The sequence below is a fragment of the Muntiacus reevesi genome, chromosome 14 (genome assembly GCF_963930625.1).
Source record: "Muntiacus reevesi chromosome 14, mMunRee1.1, whole genome shotgun sequence".
NCBI lineage: Eukaryota > Metazoa > Chordata > Mammalia > Artiodactyla > Cervidae > Muntiacus > Muntiacus reevesi.
Genome location: NC_089262.1, coordinates 60,081,026 through 60,099,367, shown reverse-complemented (window position 1 = coordinate 60,099,367; position 18,342 = coordinate 60,081,026). Strand labels below are relative to the sequence as shown.

The 18,342-nt window shown below is 41.8% G+C and overlaps 1 long non-coding RNA gene across 1 annotated transcript in view; it reads left to right on the top strand.

Annotated features, from left to right (window-relative positions):
* Positions 1 to 15,408, top strand: part of LOC136146449 (uncharacterized) — a 35,768-nt gene extending 20,360 nt beyond the window's left edge. The window contains exon 3 of the long non-coding RNA XR_010658989.1: positions 15,364 to 15,408. This is a non-coding gene — a long non-coding RNA (uncharacterized lncRNA). The remainder of the gene's footprint in view (positions 1 to 15,363) is intronic.
* Positions 15,409 to 18,342: the final 2,934 nt, after the last annotated feature.

Here is an 18,342-nt window from a genome sequence, read left to right as displayed (position 1 = left end):
CTGTTTCTCCCCATTGTATTTCTAATTGATCGCTAAAGAATTTTATAAACTTATGTGCTAATTTTTTTTTACAACAAGCAGTAGGATTTCATGTCTGTTTCTTACGATGTGTTGCCCGCCTAAACTACGACGGACTCTGCAGTCCCCGTCAGCTTTTCACCTGATGGTTTTGGTATATATGTTGGTGATCATTCTCCAAATCCATTGTTTCATGGGGGCTCAGAATGGTGATAGCTCATTATTCCTTCTGAGTTTATTGCTGGAATTCATTTGAGAAATAATTTTCCTCAATCGCTTGGTTCTCCTGAGGTAGTTTGTACAGAAAGACAGAACAAAATGCTTGTTTTTTTCTCCTTATTTTCTTAAAGATGACATCACTGGTGAGGCTTGCCCGCCTTTTTGTTTTTTAAAGTGTCAGCCTGAGCTCATGGACTGTGACGTTTGGTGTGTTTCACACCTCAGTGCTTATGTTGGCCGTCTGCAGTGGGCACGTGTCCTGCAGCCCTTTGCCCTGATGCTGGCGGTCTTTGTAGGCTGCTCTCTGCTGCCCGAAGCTGGTCTAGACTCACCCTGGCTGACTCCTGTCCCAGTCCTTTCTCAAAGGCTCTGGTGCCTCTTAATGGGAAATAATACTGAGATGCTATGATCCAGGCAGATGAAACATTTGAGAGATAGACTTGATGTTTGCAGCGGTCAAAAGGTAATGGCTTTAGTGTTATTTTCTTTTCCACTTTGAGAAATTCCCAATATATACATATACTTCAAGAAGATAAATGTTAGTACATTTAGGTTGCCAGCTGTGCAGCCAGCACCTTGCATTTTAAGTGAACCAGCTTAAACATAGGCAGAAAGGGGAATTTATTTTCTAAAGTATTTGGGTGTGGGAGAAGGCGAGGGTGGGATGTTTTGAGAGAACAGCATCAAACATGTATATTATCTATAGTGAAACAGATCACCAGCCCAGGTTGGATGCATGAGACAAGTGCTCGGGCCTGGTGCACTGGGAAGACCCAGAGGGATTGGGTAGAGAGGGAGGTGGGAGGGGGGATCGGGATGGGGAACACATGTAAATCCATGACTGATTCATGTCAATGTATGACAAAAACCACTACAATATTGTAAAGTAATTAGCCTCCAACTAATAAAAATAAATGAAAAAAAAATAAATCAAGTATTTGGGAGGCAGGGAATAGCCAGAACAAGGGAAAAAAAAAATGAGGTATCTGTATCTGAATACAGGATCTGACACAGAGTCAAGGAAGGCTGCTTCCCTTGTTTTGGATGGTACTCCTCTATTAGCAGAGTCTAAGATGACACCAGGGCTGCCTGAATGGCTTGCTGATGCCTATTTAATCATGAACTGAAATTCTAAAGCCTTTCTTCACAGACATTGCTGACATGCTGATTTCCTCCTCCATTTAGTTACAGTTTTCTGAGATCTATGTCTGCACACTTGTGCATTTATGTTAGACCCTTCCCAATACTCCCTTATGTTGAGACATTTGAAGATTCCAATTTGGTTATCCAACTCATTTGGTCATTCGTTAGTTATACTTGCTTTTCTAAACTTTTTTTTTTTTTTTTTTTTTTCATAAAAGTTAATAAGAATGGAACATCAGTATGAGGGAAAAAGGAAGCACATTTTCCATCCCTAGAGCTACTGTATGTGCTGAGCCTGGGTCCATGAAGTTTGCATCTAGGGCTTCTTACTGCAGGGGAAGTTTGCATTCCTCCTCCAGGCACCTCCCATTTCACAAAGGGAAGGGATCTAAAAGGGCCATCTAGGGACTTACCTGGTGGTCCAGGAGCTGAGACTCCATGCTCCCAGTGTAGGGGGCCTGAGTTTAATCCCTGGTCAGGGAACTAGATCCTACATGCCACAACTAAGAGTTTGCATGCCACAGCTAAAAGATCCCTCATGCCATAACTAAAGACCCAGTGCAGTCAAATAAATACATATTAAAGTTTTTTAAATTGTTTATAAAAATGAAAGATCCACCTCAGGAGTTCCCTCACACTGACTTTTCCAAAGTAAAATATACTTAGCACCTGAGATCTAATAACCTAGTATGTGTCAATGTACTTTGTAAATGTTCAGTGTTATTGGAGTAGCAGAATCTTATAAAAATACAGAACACTGTCCTTTTTAAGCTCATAATACATGAACTATTTTATCATTTTGGTCATATTAACATATGTTTACAATGTGACATCAAACATCGAATCAACAGCATAATTCCAGAGGAAAAAAGAGCTTGCTACTGATACTCTCTAAAATGAAGGCAAAAGAGTATTTCTGACTTGAATTATTTGGACATTTGGTCCAAACCTTGGCTCAGCCAGAATAGACCTGGCTTATGAGAGTTAATTCATACCATTTGGAGGCTAAAATAGTTATAAAGCTGTTTTGGAATGTCCTAAATTGTGCCTAAGAGACCTGTTTTTGACAGATGTGTTCATGTAGTCCAGTCACTTGGCATATGGAATTTTTATGTACAAGCTAGTGCAAAACTTTCAACATGTAACACTTATTAGTGCTTCCACTGGCATGGGGAGACAGATGGAATACACATTACTTGCAGAAGCAAGCTTTGCAGTTGGCCTTACAAGCCTGACTTTTCTTGGTTACTTAGGTCACTTATTTTCACCTGCCATGTACACCTCCTGCCCTGGGTCCTTATAGGAATTCTCTCCCAATTGCTTAAGATTTCCCTTCTCTCCATCCATTCCTTGGCCCAGATCCCACCGCCCCTATCTGTGCCCCCTCCAGCTGGTCCAGGGTGCGGTTTGGAGGCTGAGGTAGGGAAGAACACCCCCCAACAGCTGTTCTCAGCACCCCCCACCCCCAATATTAGTCTTGGCAACATCCAGCCCATTTCCTCCACATCAACCCCAAACTCCCCCTTCTCTTGAAGTCTCAACTCCAGCAATGAAATGCCCAGTTGAGCAAGAGCTACAGATTAATCTTCTGTCCTAGATATTTCTAAAGAAAATTGGGGTTAGGGGACATGTCTTCCCTTCTATGAAGTCTCTACATGAAATAGCACTAGAGGGACACTCAGGGCAGACCCTTTCTCCTCTTTCAGTCCCTACTATTCTCCACTGCTAGTTAGTATACAGGCCCTTTTAAAAAATCATTAAAGATGTGTGTATGTGTGTTTAAAAGCTGTATCTGAGGAGGTGAAAAGCTGAGTCTGAGTTCTGTCTTCAGTTGCCCAGAGGAGTCAAGATGCTGTTCAGAAGCTACTGGCGGTGGCAGTGGCAAAGGCAGTGGAGGTGTTGGAGTGCCCGGGATCCAGCCTTTGGAGGCGCATCAGCACGAAACCCAACAGCCACGCGGCCTCACGCTCTAGTTCCCCAGAGGCCCGCGTCCCCTCCTCTCCACTTGTGTGTCCATCTAGGTGCTCGCCGTGGTTTGTTCTAGCCTCCTCTCCCAGCCCCACGGTTTGGAGGGAGAAGTGTAAAGAAGGGGGACCCACCATTTCATTACAGTGGTGGTGGGAGAAGGGCAGGGGAGAGAGAGAATGAAATTCTAGGCATATCTCCCTATAGGTTGAGTAGTACTGTTAGAACTGCCTTACACAGAAAGATTGGGCTTACTCAGTAAGCCATGGAGTGGGATAGATGGAGAATTACCGAGGAGCCTGAACTTTCCTTCTATGCTTGCTTCTGTCAACAGCACTTTAGACGAATCACTCAACTTGTGTGCTTTGCACAACATCCGTTTATGCCTCTTTCTAGTAGAAAGTATGATATCTGCCCACCTCCCAGGAGTGTGAGGGGTTTTAGATTTCATAGAAGAGGCAAATAATGCTTTGAAAGACATGAAGAGCCATACTGTTGGGCAGGGAGCCGCACTCTGGCTGGCATGTGAGACAACCTGAGAGGATTAATGTGGGAGGGGAAACTGGGCATGCAGACCCACCGGCCAGTGCGAAGGTGGAATGGAGTCCCCCAAACATGGCTTTGGAATCTTAGGGTCCAATGGTGCACAGTGAGCATGAACCCTAACTGAGTTAGGGTCTGAGTCCACTTACCAGGCCTAGTGGTGAAGCACCGGTGATGTCTTGCTGTTTTCATTCCACCCCTCCTCCAGGAGCTATATCAGAGCCTCCACAGAACTCTACCCTTTTCAGCACTCCCTACAGCAGAAATCATGATTGAATGCACCTATGCATTAATTTTCTTTTCTTGCATGCAATTTTAAGCCCCCTGAGGTTAGGGATTAAGTCAAATTCATCTTTTATCGCACCAGTTCCTAGCACAGTGCCGGGTTAACTGTAGGTACAGGTATTGGAAAAAATATCTTCTAGAGAAATTGTTGTTGTTCAGTTGCTCAGTCATGTCTGACTCTTTGCGACCCCATGGACTGCAGCACGCCAGGTTTCCCTGTCTCCCACCATCTCCTGGAGTTTGCTCAAACTCATGTTCATTGAGTCAGTGATGCCATCCAACCATCTCATCCTCTGTTTTCCCCTTCTCCTCCTGCCTTCAATTTTTCTCACCATCAGGGTCTTTTCCAATGAGTTTGGCATCAGGTGGCCCAAGTATTGGAGCTTCAGCTTCAGCGTCAGTCCTTCCAATTAATATTCACTGTTTATTTCCTTTAGGATTGACTGGTTGGATCTCTTTGCAGTCCAAGGGGCTCTCAAGAGTCTTCTCTAGCACCACCACTAGAGAGATGGACCCAGGTATTTCTAGAACAGTTAGTGGAAGAGTCAAGTTTTGACAAAATACTTACAGAATTCATTTGGAAGAATAAATGTTCAATAGGGGTCAGGAAATACTTGAAAAGTGTTAATGAAAAAAGATTGAACTAACACTACCATGTATTAAAATATATTATAAAATTACAGAAATTAAACTGGTGTGCTACCATCACAAGGGTAGATCAATGGAAAAACTCTAATCCAAAACTTAGAGGAAACTAAAGTAGATGAAGTTTAGTATATAATAAAGGTGATACTTTAAATCAGTGAGAAAAGTATGTATCATTAAATAAATAAAAAGTATTAGAACATCTGGCTATCCATCTGAGAGGGAGAGCTAACTTAAGAGCCTTATCCCATACCTTACAACAAAATAGATTTCAGATGGATTAAATGTGAAAAGTGAGATATAAAAATTATACACAATAAGGTAAATATTTTTAAAATCCTAGTATGGGGAATGTCTTTCTAAGAATGACTCCGAAGGAAGAAATCATAGATTTGACCAAATAAAACTCCTATTTTAGAAATAACCAAAGTCAAGAGACAACTTGGAACACAGCATTTGCATATGTATGATAGAAGATTTATACCCTTAGTATGAACCAGGTGCCTTAGGATAGGATAGAAGCAGGATCAAAAGAGAGAAACAGATTCAAGAGGGTACTAGAAATAAGGGTGATTTCTGATGTCATCACATCTGTGTTTCCCTTCATAAATTCTTCCTTGGCCACACTTTTGATTTTTTTTTTTTTTTTTTTTTTTTTTACTTTTTTTTTTTTTTTAATTTTTTTATTTTTCAGTAATAGCCAGGACATGGAAACAACACTTTTGATTTTTATAGAGCATCCCAAGAATCAACTCTTAAAACCCAGCATAGGTTTATACTGGTTTCTTTTTAAAATTGTGTTCATTTTCAATGTTTATATTCAGGAAGTGCAATGCAGTGGCAGAAACAAACTAGGCCTGTCTTTTCTGCATGATGCATGGTGTGAATGACAAAGTCACCCCCAGATGTGCAGGGTAGGTTCAACTGGGAGTGTGAATTTCAGTTTATTAACTGCGGGGTTCCACGCACATGGTTCAAGCTCTTCGAATTTGTTTTTTCTATATCTTTGTAGTTTTGTAAGTAGGAATAATACTCCTAATGTCCCAGTGTTGCTGTGGGGATTAAGTAAAATTGTGTACGTGAAATCCTGAGAATTAGCATATGCTCAGTAGGTTTGGTTCCCTTCCTGGCCGAGAGCACCAGGACAGGAATTACTTATTTTACAGGACTCGCTCCACACTTCATCTGTGGTCTGCTTCCCTTCCAAACTCACACTGCCTGAGGGCCTTGCTACCCCTCGATAAAGGGTTCTTGGCAAAAAAAAAGGAAATTGAGCTGTTTCCTATTTTGTTGGCCTCCAGGCCGAGAGGAAGGCTCTGGCTTCTGGCAAAATATTGATGGGTTCAATCCAGCAGTGCCTTCACCCAGCTGCCTAGCTGCAGAGGCTCACATGTTGTGGCTTGCATAAAAATTAGAGAGGATGTGACCCCATCTGGTGAGGAAATGGAGAAGAGAAGATGGGCTCAGGAGCCCCAGAAAGCTTCCTAAGTATACTCTAGTCACATTGGGGGTGGCAGTGCCATCACAGAGCATCTGCTGAGTGCAAATGGCTGGCAGAAAGTGGGAATTACCTGTGGCCATCCTATCAAGGACACAAAGCCACCTATTAAGGCCCTACAAAGAGGCCAAGGTTGCAAGCCCATACCCAGCACAGGGGTGGTGAAGGTCTGACTGCTCGCCCTCACTCTGAAATACATGGAATTACATTGCTGCTCGATTGTTTCTAGAGCCTTCCTTTTGGTAGCATGCAAGGTAGTGTGGTGAGAGTGTGTTTTAAAAAAATAGAGATGAGTCTCTGTAAGAAACAGAAGATCTAGGTCTTAATTTGTCCACTGCTCTCTTCCCATTCATCAGAATCACCTGGAAGTCTTGCGGAAACAAAATCAAGAGCCCCAAGCTTGAATTTCTGGTGTGGGCCCCGAGAACGTGCATTCCAAAAGCTCCCGGGGGACATTGGTGCTGCGGGCCTGGGGTGGCTCTGAGAAGGGCTGCTCTAGGTAATTTTTAGGAAAGGTCTGGCCACACTGCTAGGGCACCCGCCTTGAAGGGGCTTCCCTTGTGGCTCAGACGTTAAAGAATCTGCCTGCGATGCAGGAGACCCAGGTTCGATGCCTGGGTCAGGAATATCCCCAGGAGAAATGAACGGCACCCCATTCCAGTGTTCTTGCTGAAGAATTCCATGGACAGTGGAGTCTGTCAGACACACCTGAGTGATCAACACCTCCTTGAAGACTGCTTTATTCTCGTGCTCCCACCCACACCCAGATTATTCAGACCAGTGCCCTCTAGTGTTCAAGACAAAAAATTTCCCTAGTCTCTTTTGTTCAAAATAAGAAGGGATTACTCAGCAGAAACGGAAAGGACAGTTTATAACAGGGAGTCACTGAAGTCCAGATTAGTAATAATCCTCAACACTGCTTAAACTTTAGAAAAACCTAGGAAATCAGGAAGGGAGGGAGGCAGCCCTCATACCCAGACTTTGGTTTAATTGGTTCAGGGTAGGGGCCTGGCAGGAATGTTTTAAAAGGTCCTCATGTGACTAATTTGGAAACAGGGTTGAGAACTGCTAGTCTTGATCACTGGTTCTCAAGTTTGCCTGCGTAATGGAAGTACTTGGGAAATTAAAAAAATACATACCTTGCTCCTACCTTCAAAGATCCTAATTTATAATAGGAATCAGTGAACTCTCTGGTTGTCCAGTGGTTAAGTGTATACCTCCCAATGCAGGGGACACAGGTTTGATCCCTGATCTGGGAAGATCCCATGCTGCAGGGCAGCTAAGCACACACCCTCTTGAGCCGGGGTGCTGCAGCTACTAAAGCCCGCATGCCCTGAAGCCTGTGCTCGGCAGCAAGGGAGCCGCCATAATGAGACGTGGTCGCAACTACAGAGTAGCCCCCACTTGCTGCAACTAGAGAAGGCCTGCATGCAGCAACAAAGACCCAGCACAGCCAAAAATAAATAAGTAAATAAAATCTAAAAAATAATAGGGATGCAGCCTGGGCATCCAGAGTCATTACATTTCCCAGGTGATTCTAATATGTCTAATACGCAGACAAGTTTGAGAACCACTATTCTAGGTTTGGGGCTTCCCAGGTGGCTCAGTAGTAAAGAATCTGCAATGCAGGAGATGCAGTTTCCATCCCTGAGTCGGGAAGATCCCCTGGAAAAGGAAATGGCAACCCACTCCAGTGTTCTTGCCTGGGAAAGCCCATGGACAGAGGAGCCTGGTGGCCTTCAGTTCATGGGGTCACAAAGAGTCGGTCACAGCTGAGTGACTACACAGCAATTCTAGGTTTAACAAGTTGGGTTGGTAGCTTGATCTGCCCCTTCCCAGCTACTTTCTACCATAGTGGTTCTCAAAATATGGTCCTTGGACTAGCATAAGCATCACCTGGAACTTTTCAGAAATGTCATTTTCAGGCCACACCTCAGACCCACAGAATCAGCAATTGTGGGATTGGGGAGCAACAGTCTGTGTTGTAACAAGCCCCCCAGGTGACTTGGATATACCCTAAAGTCAGAGACACACTGGTATATTATCACTGTTGTAGCTTGAGGGTCCTGTTGCCATTCCCCTAGAGACCAGCCAGAGCAGGAAGCAAGGACTTCAGTCTTTTGAATTTGGGGCAATACCAAATCCTTGGTTTCCTGATGAGTGATGCCAAAATCCTTAGTGTGACTGAGTTTTTATATAGCTTATGAAGCTTTTGCTGGCTGGAAACTGGCAGCATTAAATTGGAGAGTCAGTTACAGGCTGCAGCTGCAATCTTGGTGAAAGTTACAAGCAGGGAAGAGGTAACAGAGGGAAGGCAAATGAATGCAATTATTGGCCCCTCCTATCTGGGCTGTGAAACGGGAGCATGAAATAGGGGAAGGAGGAAAGGCAAGGGTCCATGCCAGGTGAGACCAGAGGGCCTTGGTCTGGGAGATTCTTTCTCGGGTGCTAATGTCCTTCAAGTTTGTTATAAGTGTAAATGAAATCTATTTTCCTCTTTATAGGGACCTGCTTTCTTGCTGAGGGAAGGAGCTAGTGTGTGCTGTGTTAAAAGCTGAAAGAAAATCTCCCTGATCACTTCAGGGCCAGGCAGAGTAACAAAACATGCAAACAACTTATACAAAGGTGTCTTAATGTGGTTGACAAAGGGACTCCTTTGCTTGCCCCCATAAAACTAGTTTACTCATTCATTTTGTCCTGGGACTAGACCTTGTGAATACTGAGGTGAATATGGCATAGAATCTGCCTTCACAAGTAGATCACACTCGAGAAGAGAGGTGAGGAGGTACATTTTGCACCTTGTGTTGACTGCTGTGTGAATGAGGTACAGTCAGAATTCAGAGCAGGGAAGGACTAATTCTGGATGGCGATGGAGGTGAGGTATCAGGGAAGACCTCATGGAAGCAGACCCTGAAGCTGGATTTTGGAGGGTGAATAGGTTGGCAGTCAAGATGGGCAGAGGGTTTTCAGCAGGAACAAGGGCCCAGCAGGGTGAAGCAGCAATCTGAGTATTGTGAACTACTGGTAGTCAGGGTTGTTATCGATAAATCATGAGATGGGAAGTGGTGAGGGATGCCACTGTAGGGTTGAGCAGGGCTGAGCACCTTTTTAGCCTATGCTTAGGGAACTTGATCACACTGATCTGTAGCTGGCAAACCTTGCTGATCACCAGAATTACCTGGGCAACTTCGAAATAATGCCTGGGTCCCACCTCCAGAGGATTATACTGAGTAGGTCTGGGTGTCTCCCCAGGTGATCAGGAAAAGAAAGGCTGACCAGCAGAAAAGAAGCTTGGAAAAGCAAAACAGCGGGAGTAGCAATACTGAAAAGCAACCTGGAGAATTAGTCCAGTAGATTGTGTGGTGACTAGGTTTCTACCCCACTCGTTTTCTCCCCTACTTTAAAAAGGAATGTTTGGGCTTTCGAGACTGGCTTTTGTACAGTCTTTACTCGATGACTGCTTGTTGCAGAACATCTGCTGATATGCACTGGGGCATTAAGCGTGTTCCTAATAGTGATCTGGGTTTGGCAGGAGCCCCATCTGTGTGTAAAGTTTATTTGGCTCTATACGCATCATCTCAAGTAGTCACAGTAATGGTAACAAATGAGGCATGTTAGGATTTATTGTTACAGTACATACTTATTAATATTGTTTCTCCAAAAATTGATTAAAAAAATACATGTTTAAATTTACTTTGCATGTAAAACAAAACTAACAGGGATGAGTTCCTCTGAGTGAAGACAAGATTGGTCAAGACTGAACCACAGGCACTAATAGAGAGTGCCTACTACAAATAAGCAAATCAGCAAAGGAGTTTAAAGTAGAGTGAATCCTTGGGCCAGAAATAATAATTTGTTGGAAGTTCTGTTTGGAAGCACTAGATGGTGAAGCACAGCCTTTCATTGCCTTGGGGAAGAGTCAATCACAGAGTTTCCCAGGTGTCTTGTTTGGATCCAAACAGTTGATATCTGAGCTTTCCATCCACTATAAAAGTATAAAACATATGATAATAGTCCCCCGTCCAAAGTAAATGTTCTATATGTTGTGTGCTGACCTGTATGAAATGAATAATACAAGTCATGATAGGTTCTCATTATTAAATTTTTTTATGTCATGATGTGGTAGATTATATTTTCCAGTGATGGCAAACATCAGTACCTCCCACATGCACTTTTAACATGATGACTTTGACACTGCCCATTGAAAGTTGGGGTCTACATTCCTTTTATGTGTTAAATTGTTTCTTCAAAAATTCATATGTTGAGGTCCTGACCTGCAGTATTTCAGAGCATGCCTTTATTTGGAGATAGGGCCTAGAGGTTGTCAAGTTCAAATGAAGTCATTAGGAGTAACCCTTGTTGTTCAGTCACTGAGTCATGTCTGACTCTTTGTGACCCCATGGACGGCAGCACGCCTGGCTTCCCTGTCCTTTACCGTCTCCCAGAGTTTACTCAAACTCTTTTCTCCCTAATCCAATATAAAGGGGGGAAATTTGGGCACAGAGGCATAGTGAGGTGAAGAGACAGAGAGAGAAGATGGTCATCTGTAAGCCAAGGAGAGTGGTCTGGAACAGATACCTCTCTCACAACCCTCAAAAGGAATTAGTTCTGCCAACAATTTGATTTTGGACATCTAACTTCCAGAATGGTGAGACAATTGTTTAAGCCACCCAGTCTGTGGAACTTTGTTATGGCAGCCCAATAAACTAATGCAGTTCCCTCCCCTTGAATCTGGGGGAGTTATGACTACTATGGAAATATCACATGTGACTTTTCAGGCTAGCTTCTAAAAGGCAATGTAGCTTCCACTTGTTCTTTCGGGAGACTGGTCACCTACACTGGGAGGAGGCCCAGGCCTCCTGAAAAGGTCCCTTGTTGGTATTCTAGCTGACAGTCCCAGGTGACAGCTCTCATCAACTGCTGGAAGCATAAATAAAGACACTTCCAGACAATTCCTGTCCACAGCCCTGAATCACCCAAGCCTTCAAGTCCTCCTAGCTGAGCCCACATATAATGCAAATATATCAACTCTTCTGTGCTCCTTGGGAATTCCTGATTCACAGAAGTTGTCAGCATAATAATCAGTTGTTTCAAGTCTAAATTTAGAAATATATTTTGTTACTTAGTAGTTGGCAATGTCTTTGTTTCAAATTTTTACTTTATCTGACTGGTGTTTTTGTTGAGAGCTTCAGATACCTTAGCTCCTAGACAATGGTCTTCACCTCTCTTCGCCCTTTGTGACATTAGGTTCAGACTTCAGTCAGGAACAATTGGTGACCCTGCCTCAAGTCAATTTAATAGACTTAATGAATGAATTTCAGACAAACTGAACAGGATAGGGAACAGTGGCTCAGAGGCAAGGGTAGGAATTTCAGAACAACTTCTGAGATGATTACAAGTTCATTAGCAAGGTTAGTGCACTTTGCCTGAAGCAGGGGAGGAAACTTGGAGGCCCATAAAAGCAGTACTTTCCTCATTTGGGACAGAGTCCAGGAAAAAAAAAAAAAAAAGCAAAAATGCCTACTTGTCAGGGGGGTGTGGTGGAGGAGTATAATAAGTATTGGCTAGAAAGAAAGAACTGGGAAGCAGATTGTGGCAGGATCTTAAATCTCAACCAAACTCCAGAGCACTGCCAATCTGACTCCCCCACAAGTTCAGTGTCTGAATCCCTCATGAGCAGAGTTAGGAAAGAAGACATGGACCCATCTGTGCTGAGAAACTGTGTTCATCAGGCTCTTAAGTATGTTTAATACTTTAAGGAGAATGTAATCTGTAATCTGCCCCCAATTATTCCCTAGTTCATTCTTCCTTTTGGTTTTTGCTTTGCCTTTCCTTGCTTTTTAACAGAATTCATTTAGAAAAATTTCAATTTTTGCCAGGGGTGGGGAAATTAAAAAAAAAAAAAGCTTTATTGAGGAATAATCATACAATACACTACATGTATTTGAAGTGTAGAATCTGATAAGTCTTGACATATATATATAGCGGTGGAATCATCATCATAATCAGGATAGTGAGCATATTCATCAGTTCCAAAGCTTTCCTTGACCTTTAAACCCCTCTCTGTCATTTCTAACCAGACTACAGGGGATGAGGGAATTTTGACCCCCACATGTCAGCCTTGTTTGAAAGGCATATTGCCACTAGTGGCAGGGTGTGGGTAATGACCACCATGCTTGCTGGAAACCTCTCCCTGATAAGGAGAAAAGTGAAAATTAAGACTCTGTACAAGTGGAATGAGAGTATGTATGTATGTGTGTGTGTGTGTGTGTGTGTGTGTGTGTGTGTGTGTGTATGGGTTTCTTACCGGCCCTTTCTGGATTACCCTGAAAGACCTTATGAATTGCCTTGTTATCTGAGGACTTCTTGAGTATAGTTTCTCTATGCTAGTTCACTGATAGGTATTGTGCAGGAGACAAAAGGAAGATTTCCAAGCTCACCAGTGGTGTTAAGAAGTGAGAGGAACCACTTCATACTCATTAGAATGACTACTTCAAAAGATGAAAAAACAGAAAACAACAAGTGTTGGTGAGCTTGCAGAAAAAACTGAAACACTTGGGAATATATAATAGGATGCAGCCACTATAGAATACAGTATGGTAATGCCTTAAAAATAATGTTCCTGTATAATCCAGCAATTCCACTTCTGAGTATATTTCCCAAAGAATTGAAAGCAAAGGCTCAAAGATATATTTGTATACCTATGCTCATAGCAGCATTATTCATAATACCCAAAAAGTGGAAGCAACCCGGTATCCATCCATGGATGAATGGATAAACAAAATGTGGTCTGTATATCCAATGGAATATTTTTTTCAGCCTATCAGGAAATCTTGATACATGTTACAACATGAATGAATCTTGAAGACATGCTAAGTGGAAAAAAAAAGACAAACATAAAGGATAACTATTATATGATTCCATTTATATGAGGTACCTGAGAACAGTCAAGTACATGGAGAAAGTATAACCGTGGTTACCAGAGGTTGAGGAGAAGGAGAAAAGGGATCTACTCATTAATGGGTTCAGAGTTTTGCAAGATGCATAGATTTCTGTGGATGGATGGTGGCACAACAATGGGAGTATATCTAGTGCACCGAATAGCACACTTAGAAACAGCTAGGCCGGTAAATTTTATGTGTATTTTACTGTAATAATAAAGGAAGTTAGAGGAAATAGAAAATTCTGTGTGGAATTTTCGGCCTGATTAGAGGTTAACGTGAACACGCTTCACAATTTTTCCCCATGTTAAACTTACATGTGTGTCTAACAGGGAACCTCAGCCACACTCATGACACTTTCCTTCTTATATCAAGCAGTCATGCTTCAGTGTCTTGTAAGTTTTTTTAAATTATCTTTTTACATATATAAAATATATCACAATATAAAATTCAGAAAGCATAAATATTTGTTTATTTAACAAATACTTTCGAGGCACTTGGTCTATGCCTGGGCCTGTTTTATTACTGGGGTTACAGCAGTAAGCAAAACAAAAAACAAAAAAACCTGATATAATTCCTCCTTCCATGGAGCTCACATTCCTGTGGGGGGAATGTTTGGATGCAGCACTTATTTTTTTTTTTTCCCAATGAAGCACTGTTTATATAAATGATTATTTCCTTGGAATTGATTCCTAGAAGTAGAATCACTGAGCCAAACAATATAAACATTTTAAGGTACCTACTCTATCTTGCCAAATGCCTTTCAGTCCCATCAGCAAGTCATAGGAGTATCCCTTTCTTCACACCTTACCATCCTTAGCTATCTCTTAGCAGATAAAAAGGAAGTTTTCCAAGCTCAAATTGTTAAGCATGTTCACTTTAACCTTCTGATCAGTCCAAAAATTCCACACAGAATTTTTTCTTTTTTGTCACTTCTTTTGCTGGAGTCAAGATTGCCAGGAGAAATATCAATAACTTCAGATATGCAGATGACACCACCCTTATGGCAGAAAGCGAAGAATTAAAGAGCCTCTTGATGAAAGTGAAAGAGGAGAGTGAAAAAGTTTGCTTAAAACTCAACATTCAGAAAACTAAGATCATGGCATCTGGTTCCATCACTTCATGGCAAATAGATGGGGAAACAATGGAAACAGTGACTGACTTTATTTTTTTGGGCTCCAAAATCACTGCAGATGGTGATTGCAGCCTTGAAATTAAAAGATGCTTACTCTTTGGAAGAAAAGTTATGACCAACCTAGACAATATATTAAAAAGCAGAGACATTTCTTTGCCAACAAAGGTCCATCTAGTCAAAGCTATGGTTTTTCCAGAAGTCATGTATGGATGTGAGAGTTGGACTATAAAGAAAACTGAGCACTGAAGAATTGATGCTTTTGAACTGTGGTGTTCTTGGACTGCAAGGAGATCCAACCAGTCCATCCTAAAGGAAATCAGTCCTGAATATTCATTGGAAGGGACTGATGCTGAAGTTGAAACTCCAATACTTTGGCCACCTGATGTGAAGAACTGGCTCATTGAAAAGACTCTGATGCTGGGAAAGATTGAAGGTGGGAGGAGAAGGAGATGACAAAGGATGAGATGGTTGGATGGCATCACCAACTCAATGCACATGAGTTTGAGTAAACTCCGGGAGTTGGTGATGGACAGGGGGGCCTGGCGTACTGCAGTCCGTGTGGTCACAAAGAGTTGAACACAACTGAGTAACTGAACTGAATTGTCACTTCTTTTATTATTATAAAAAAATACACATAAAATTTACCATCCTAACTATTTTTGTCCTCTGTCCCCTATTTGTGTCCACTGGTCAGATTTGTTGTAATTACTTCCCCCATCTGATCTTTTCCTCTTTGCCTCTCTCTCTCTCTCTCTCTCTCTCTATATATATATATATATACACACACACACACATTTTTTTTTACACAATTTTTATGTAGCAAAATGTATCCATCTTTTTTTCATGATTTATTCCATCTCTAATACTTAAGGTGCTTGCACATTCTAAGATCCAATTTAAAAAAACTCCTATATTTTTCATTGAAAATCATTTCATCTAAAAAAGTTTTCATCCTTTGCCTTTATTTTCAGCTAAAATATTACAGTTGGGGGACAGAAGAAGATAAAGCACTTTGAAAAACTCTCTCCAGGTGAGAAATCCTTGTCATCATCCTCTCCCTATTCTAAAGAACCACCAGTTTTATTCACCTGGAATTTATTTTGATACATGGGCTAAGTGTCTAACTTTATTTTTTTGGCTCCCTAGGAAAGTTAATTGTCCTATAAAATTTACTGAATAATTCCTTGCTTTCCCCTCTAATCTCTCATGCCACATTTAAAGTAGTATACTAAATAATCCATGTTCACAGTTCATGGCCTGTTTCTGGACTCTACAGTTTGCACCATCACTCTATTTCTATGTGAAGTCCCCATTATTTTGATTATTATAGCTACATAATAATATCTATGTAAGGCAAGCTCTAGCGCCCAATGACTCTTCTTTTGAAGAAATTTCTTGGTTATTTTCTCTCATTTGTTCTTTGATATAATCTTTGAATGAAGTTTTTAAAAACCATAATTTTTTTTTACTATAATTGCATTAAACTCATAAATATCAGAGCTTCCCAGGTGGTTCAGTGGTAAAGAATCCACCTGTGAAGCAGGAAACATGGGTTCAATCCCTGGGTTGGTAAAATTCCCTGGAGAAGGAAATGGCAACCCACTCCAGGATTCTTGCTTGGGAAATGCCACAGACAGAGGAGGCTGGCGGGCAACAGTCTATGGGGTTGCAAACAGTTGGACACAATTTAACAATGAAACAACAACAAAACAACAACACAAATATCAATGTTTTAAAAAGAGTCATTATGACCACCTATCCAGTTACATTGTTATACAGCAGAGCAATTGATTTATCTGTGTTTGTTTCACACCAGCAAAGCTTTGCTAAACACAGTATGTGTATGCAAAGATGGCTGACACATATCTTCTCAAAGAGTTCACTGATGATTAGTCCACATTAGAACATTGTGAGTGCAACGGAATATGCAGTTGAAGGTACAATTTGATACATTTTGACAGGTATACACCTATGAAATTGTTAACACAATCAAGATAATGAACATAATCATCACTCCCCTGTGTAATCCATTCTCCCATTTGCTACCTCCAGGCAATCGCTGATCTGCCTTCCGTCACTCTAGATTAGTTTGCATTTTTTAGAATTTTACATATATGGAGTTGTACAGAATATATTTGTTTTTTTGTCTGGCTTTTTTCCCTCACCAGGCTTCCCTTGTGGCTCAGACAGTAAGGAATCAGGTTGCAATACAGGAGACCTGGGTTCAGTCCCTGGGTTGGGAAGATCCCCTGGAGAAGAGAATGGCTACTCACTCCAGCAGTCTTGCATGGAAAATTTCATTGACAGAGGAGCCAGACGGGCTACAGTCCATGGGATCGCAGAGAGTCAGACATGACTGAGAGACTAATACTTTCCCCTCGCCATGACTTTGAGATTCGTTTATCTTATTGCACGTGTCAACAGTTCCTTTTTATTGCTTGGTAGTATTCCACTGTGTAGATATGCTACAGTTTGTTTCTTCATTCATCTGTTAATGGACATTTGGGTTGTTTCCAGTTTTTTACTTTTACTGATGAAGCTGCTATGAACATTCACATACAAGCATATGAATGACCACATGCTTTTGTTTCTCTTGGATAAAGAGCTAGCAGTGGAATGACTGGTCATGTAGTCAGTGTATTTTTCACCTTTAAAGAAACTGCTGAATTTTTTTTTTTCTAAGTGGTTGTACCATTTTGCTTTCCCATCAGGAGATGCCAAGGCAATTCAGTGACTAGCCTGTCAACAAACAGCACTGGAACAATCCGATATACAGGTGCAAAAGACAAAATGAAATAAGCCTCTATCTATAACTCAGACCATATACAAAAAGTTATGCAAAATGGATCACAGACCTAAATGTAAAGCCTAAAGCTCTAAAACTTGTAGGAGAAACTACTGTAAAGATGCTGAGGTTGGGTAAGATTCTGCTGAGGATGTGGCATTTGAGCCACACCTTGGAGAAAATAGAACTGAGAGGACTCGGTAGCAAACTAGACATTGTAGAGTGAGGGAGGAGTCAGACTTGGTCTGAGTCTCAACTGGTTCTTACTGGCACGAAGGCAAGAGACGTACACAGAAGCAATGAGGCATAAAGAAGGAGTCGTGGGTTCAGAAGTCAGAAGACAGCATCTGAGTCACCAGCACAAAGTCAAGGTAGACACATGCAGCACGCAGCTGGAAGCACCGCACTGCGGCACATGGACTAGCTATTATTTGCCTAATAATAGCAGGTAATGCTATGAGGGTGCATAATGCCATTCTGTCTTACCAGGACAGAATATGGAATGAGGTAGAACTGAAGACACAATCTTGGGGGAACACCAACATTCAGGTGATGAAGGGATAAAAAAGCAGACAAAACTGCCATGGAAAGACCAGATGAGATGATTATCTTTGACTCCTGTCTTGATCTTCTGTCCTGTATTCAATGTGAGGAAGTCTCATGAGCTCCTTCAAAATACATCTAGAATTCAACCACTCTCACCGTCCCCACTGCCATCCCCCTTATTCTAGCCACCAGCAGGTCTCACCTTCATTAAAGCAATCACTTCTTAACCTATCTTCCCATTTCTTCCCTTGTTCCATACAGGATATTCTTAATAGAGCAACCAGAGAGGCCCTGTACAGGGTTTAAGGATTTAAGTTCAAGCAGGTCACTGCTCTGCCTGACATCCTACAGTGACTCCCCATCTTACCTAGAGTAAAAGCCTGTCTTTCTAATGCCTACAAGACCTTGCATGGTTGCCTCCTTCCAGCCCCCAACCCTTTGACCTCTTCTCCTGTCCTTCCATTCTGTATCATTCTCCCCCTTTATTCACTCCACTAGATCACCTGACCTGCTTACCACTCCTTGAATATAACAAGCATGCTCTGCTATAATTGAAAGTGGGGTCTGGCTTCTGCCACTCAAAAGTCAATAAAGAGGCAAGTTGGTGGAAAGAAAAATT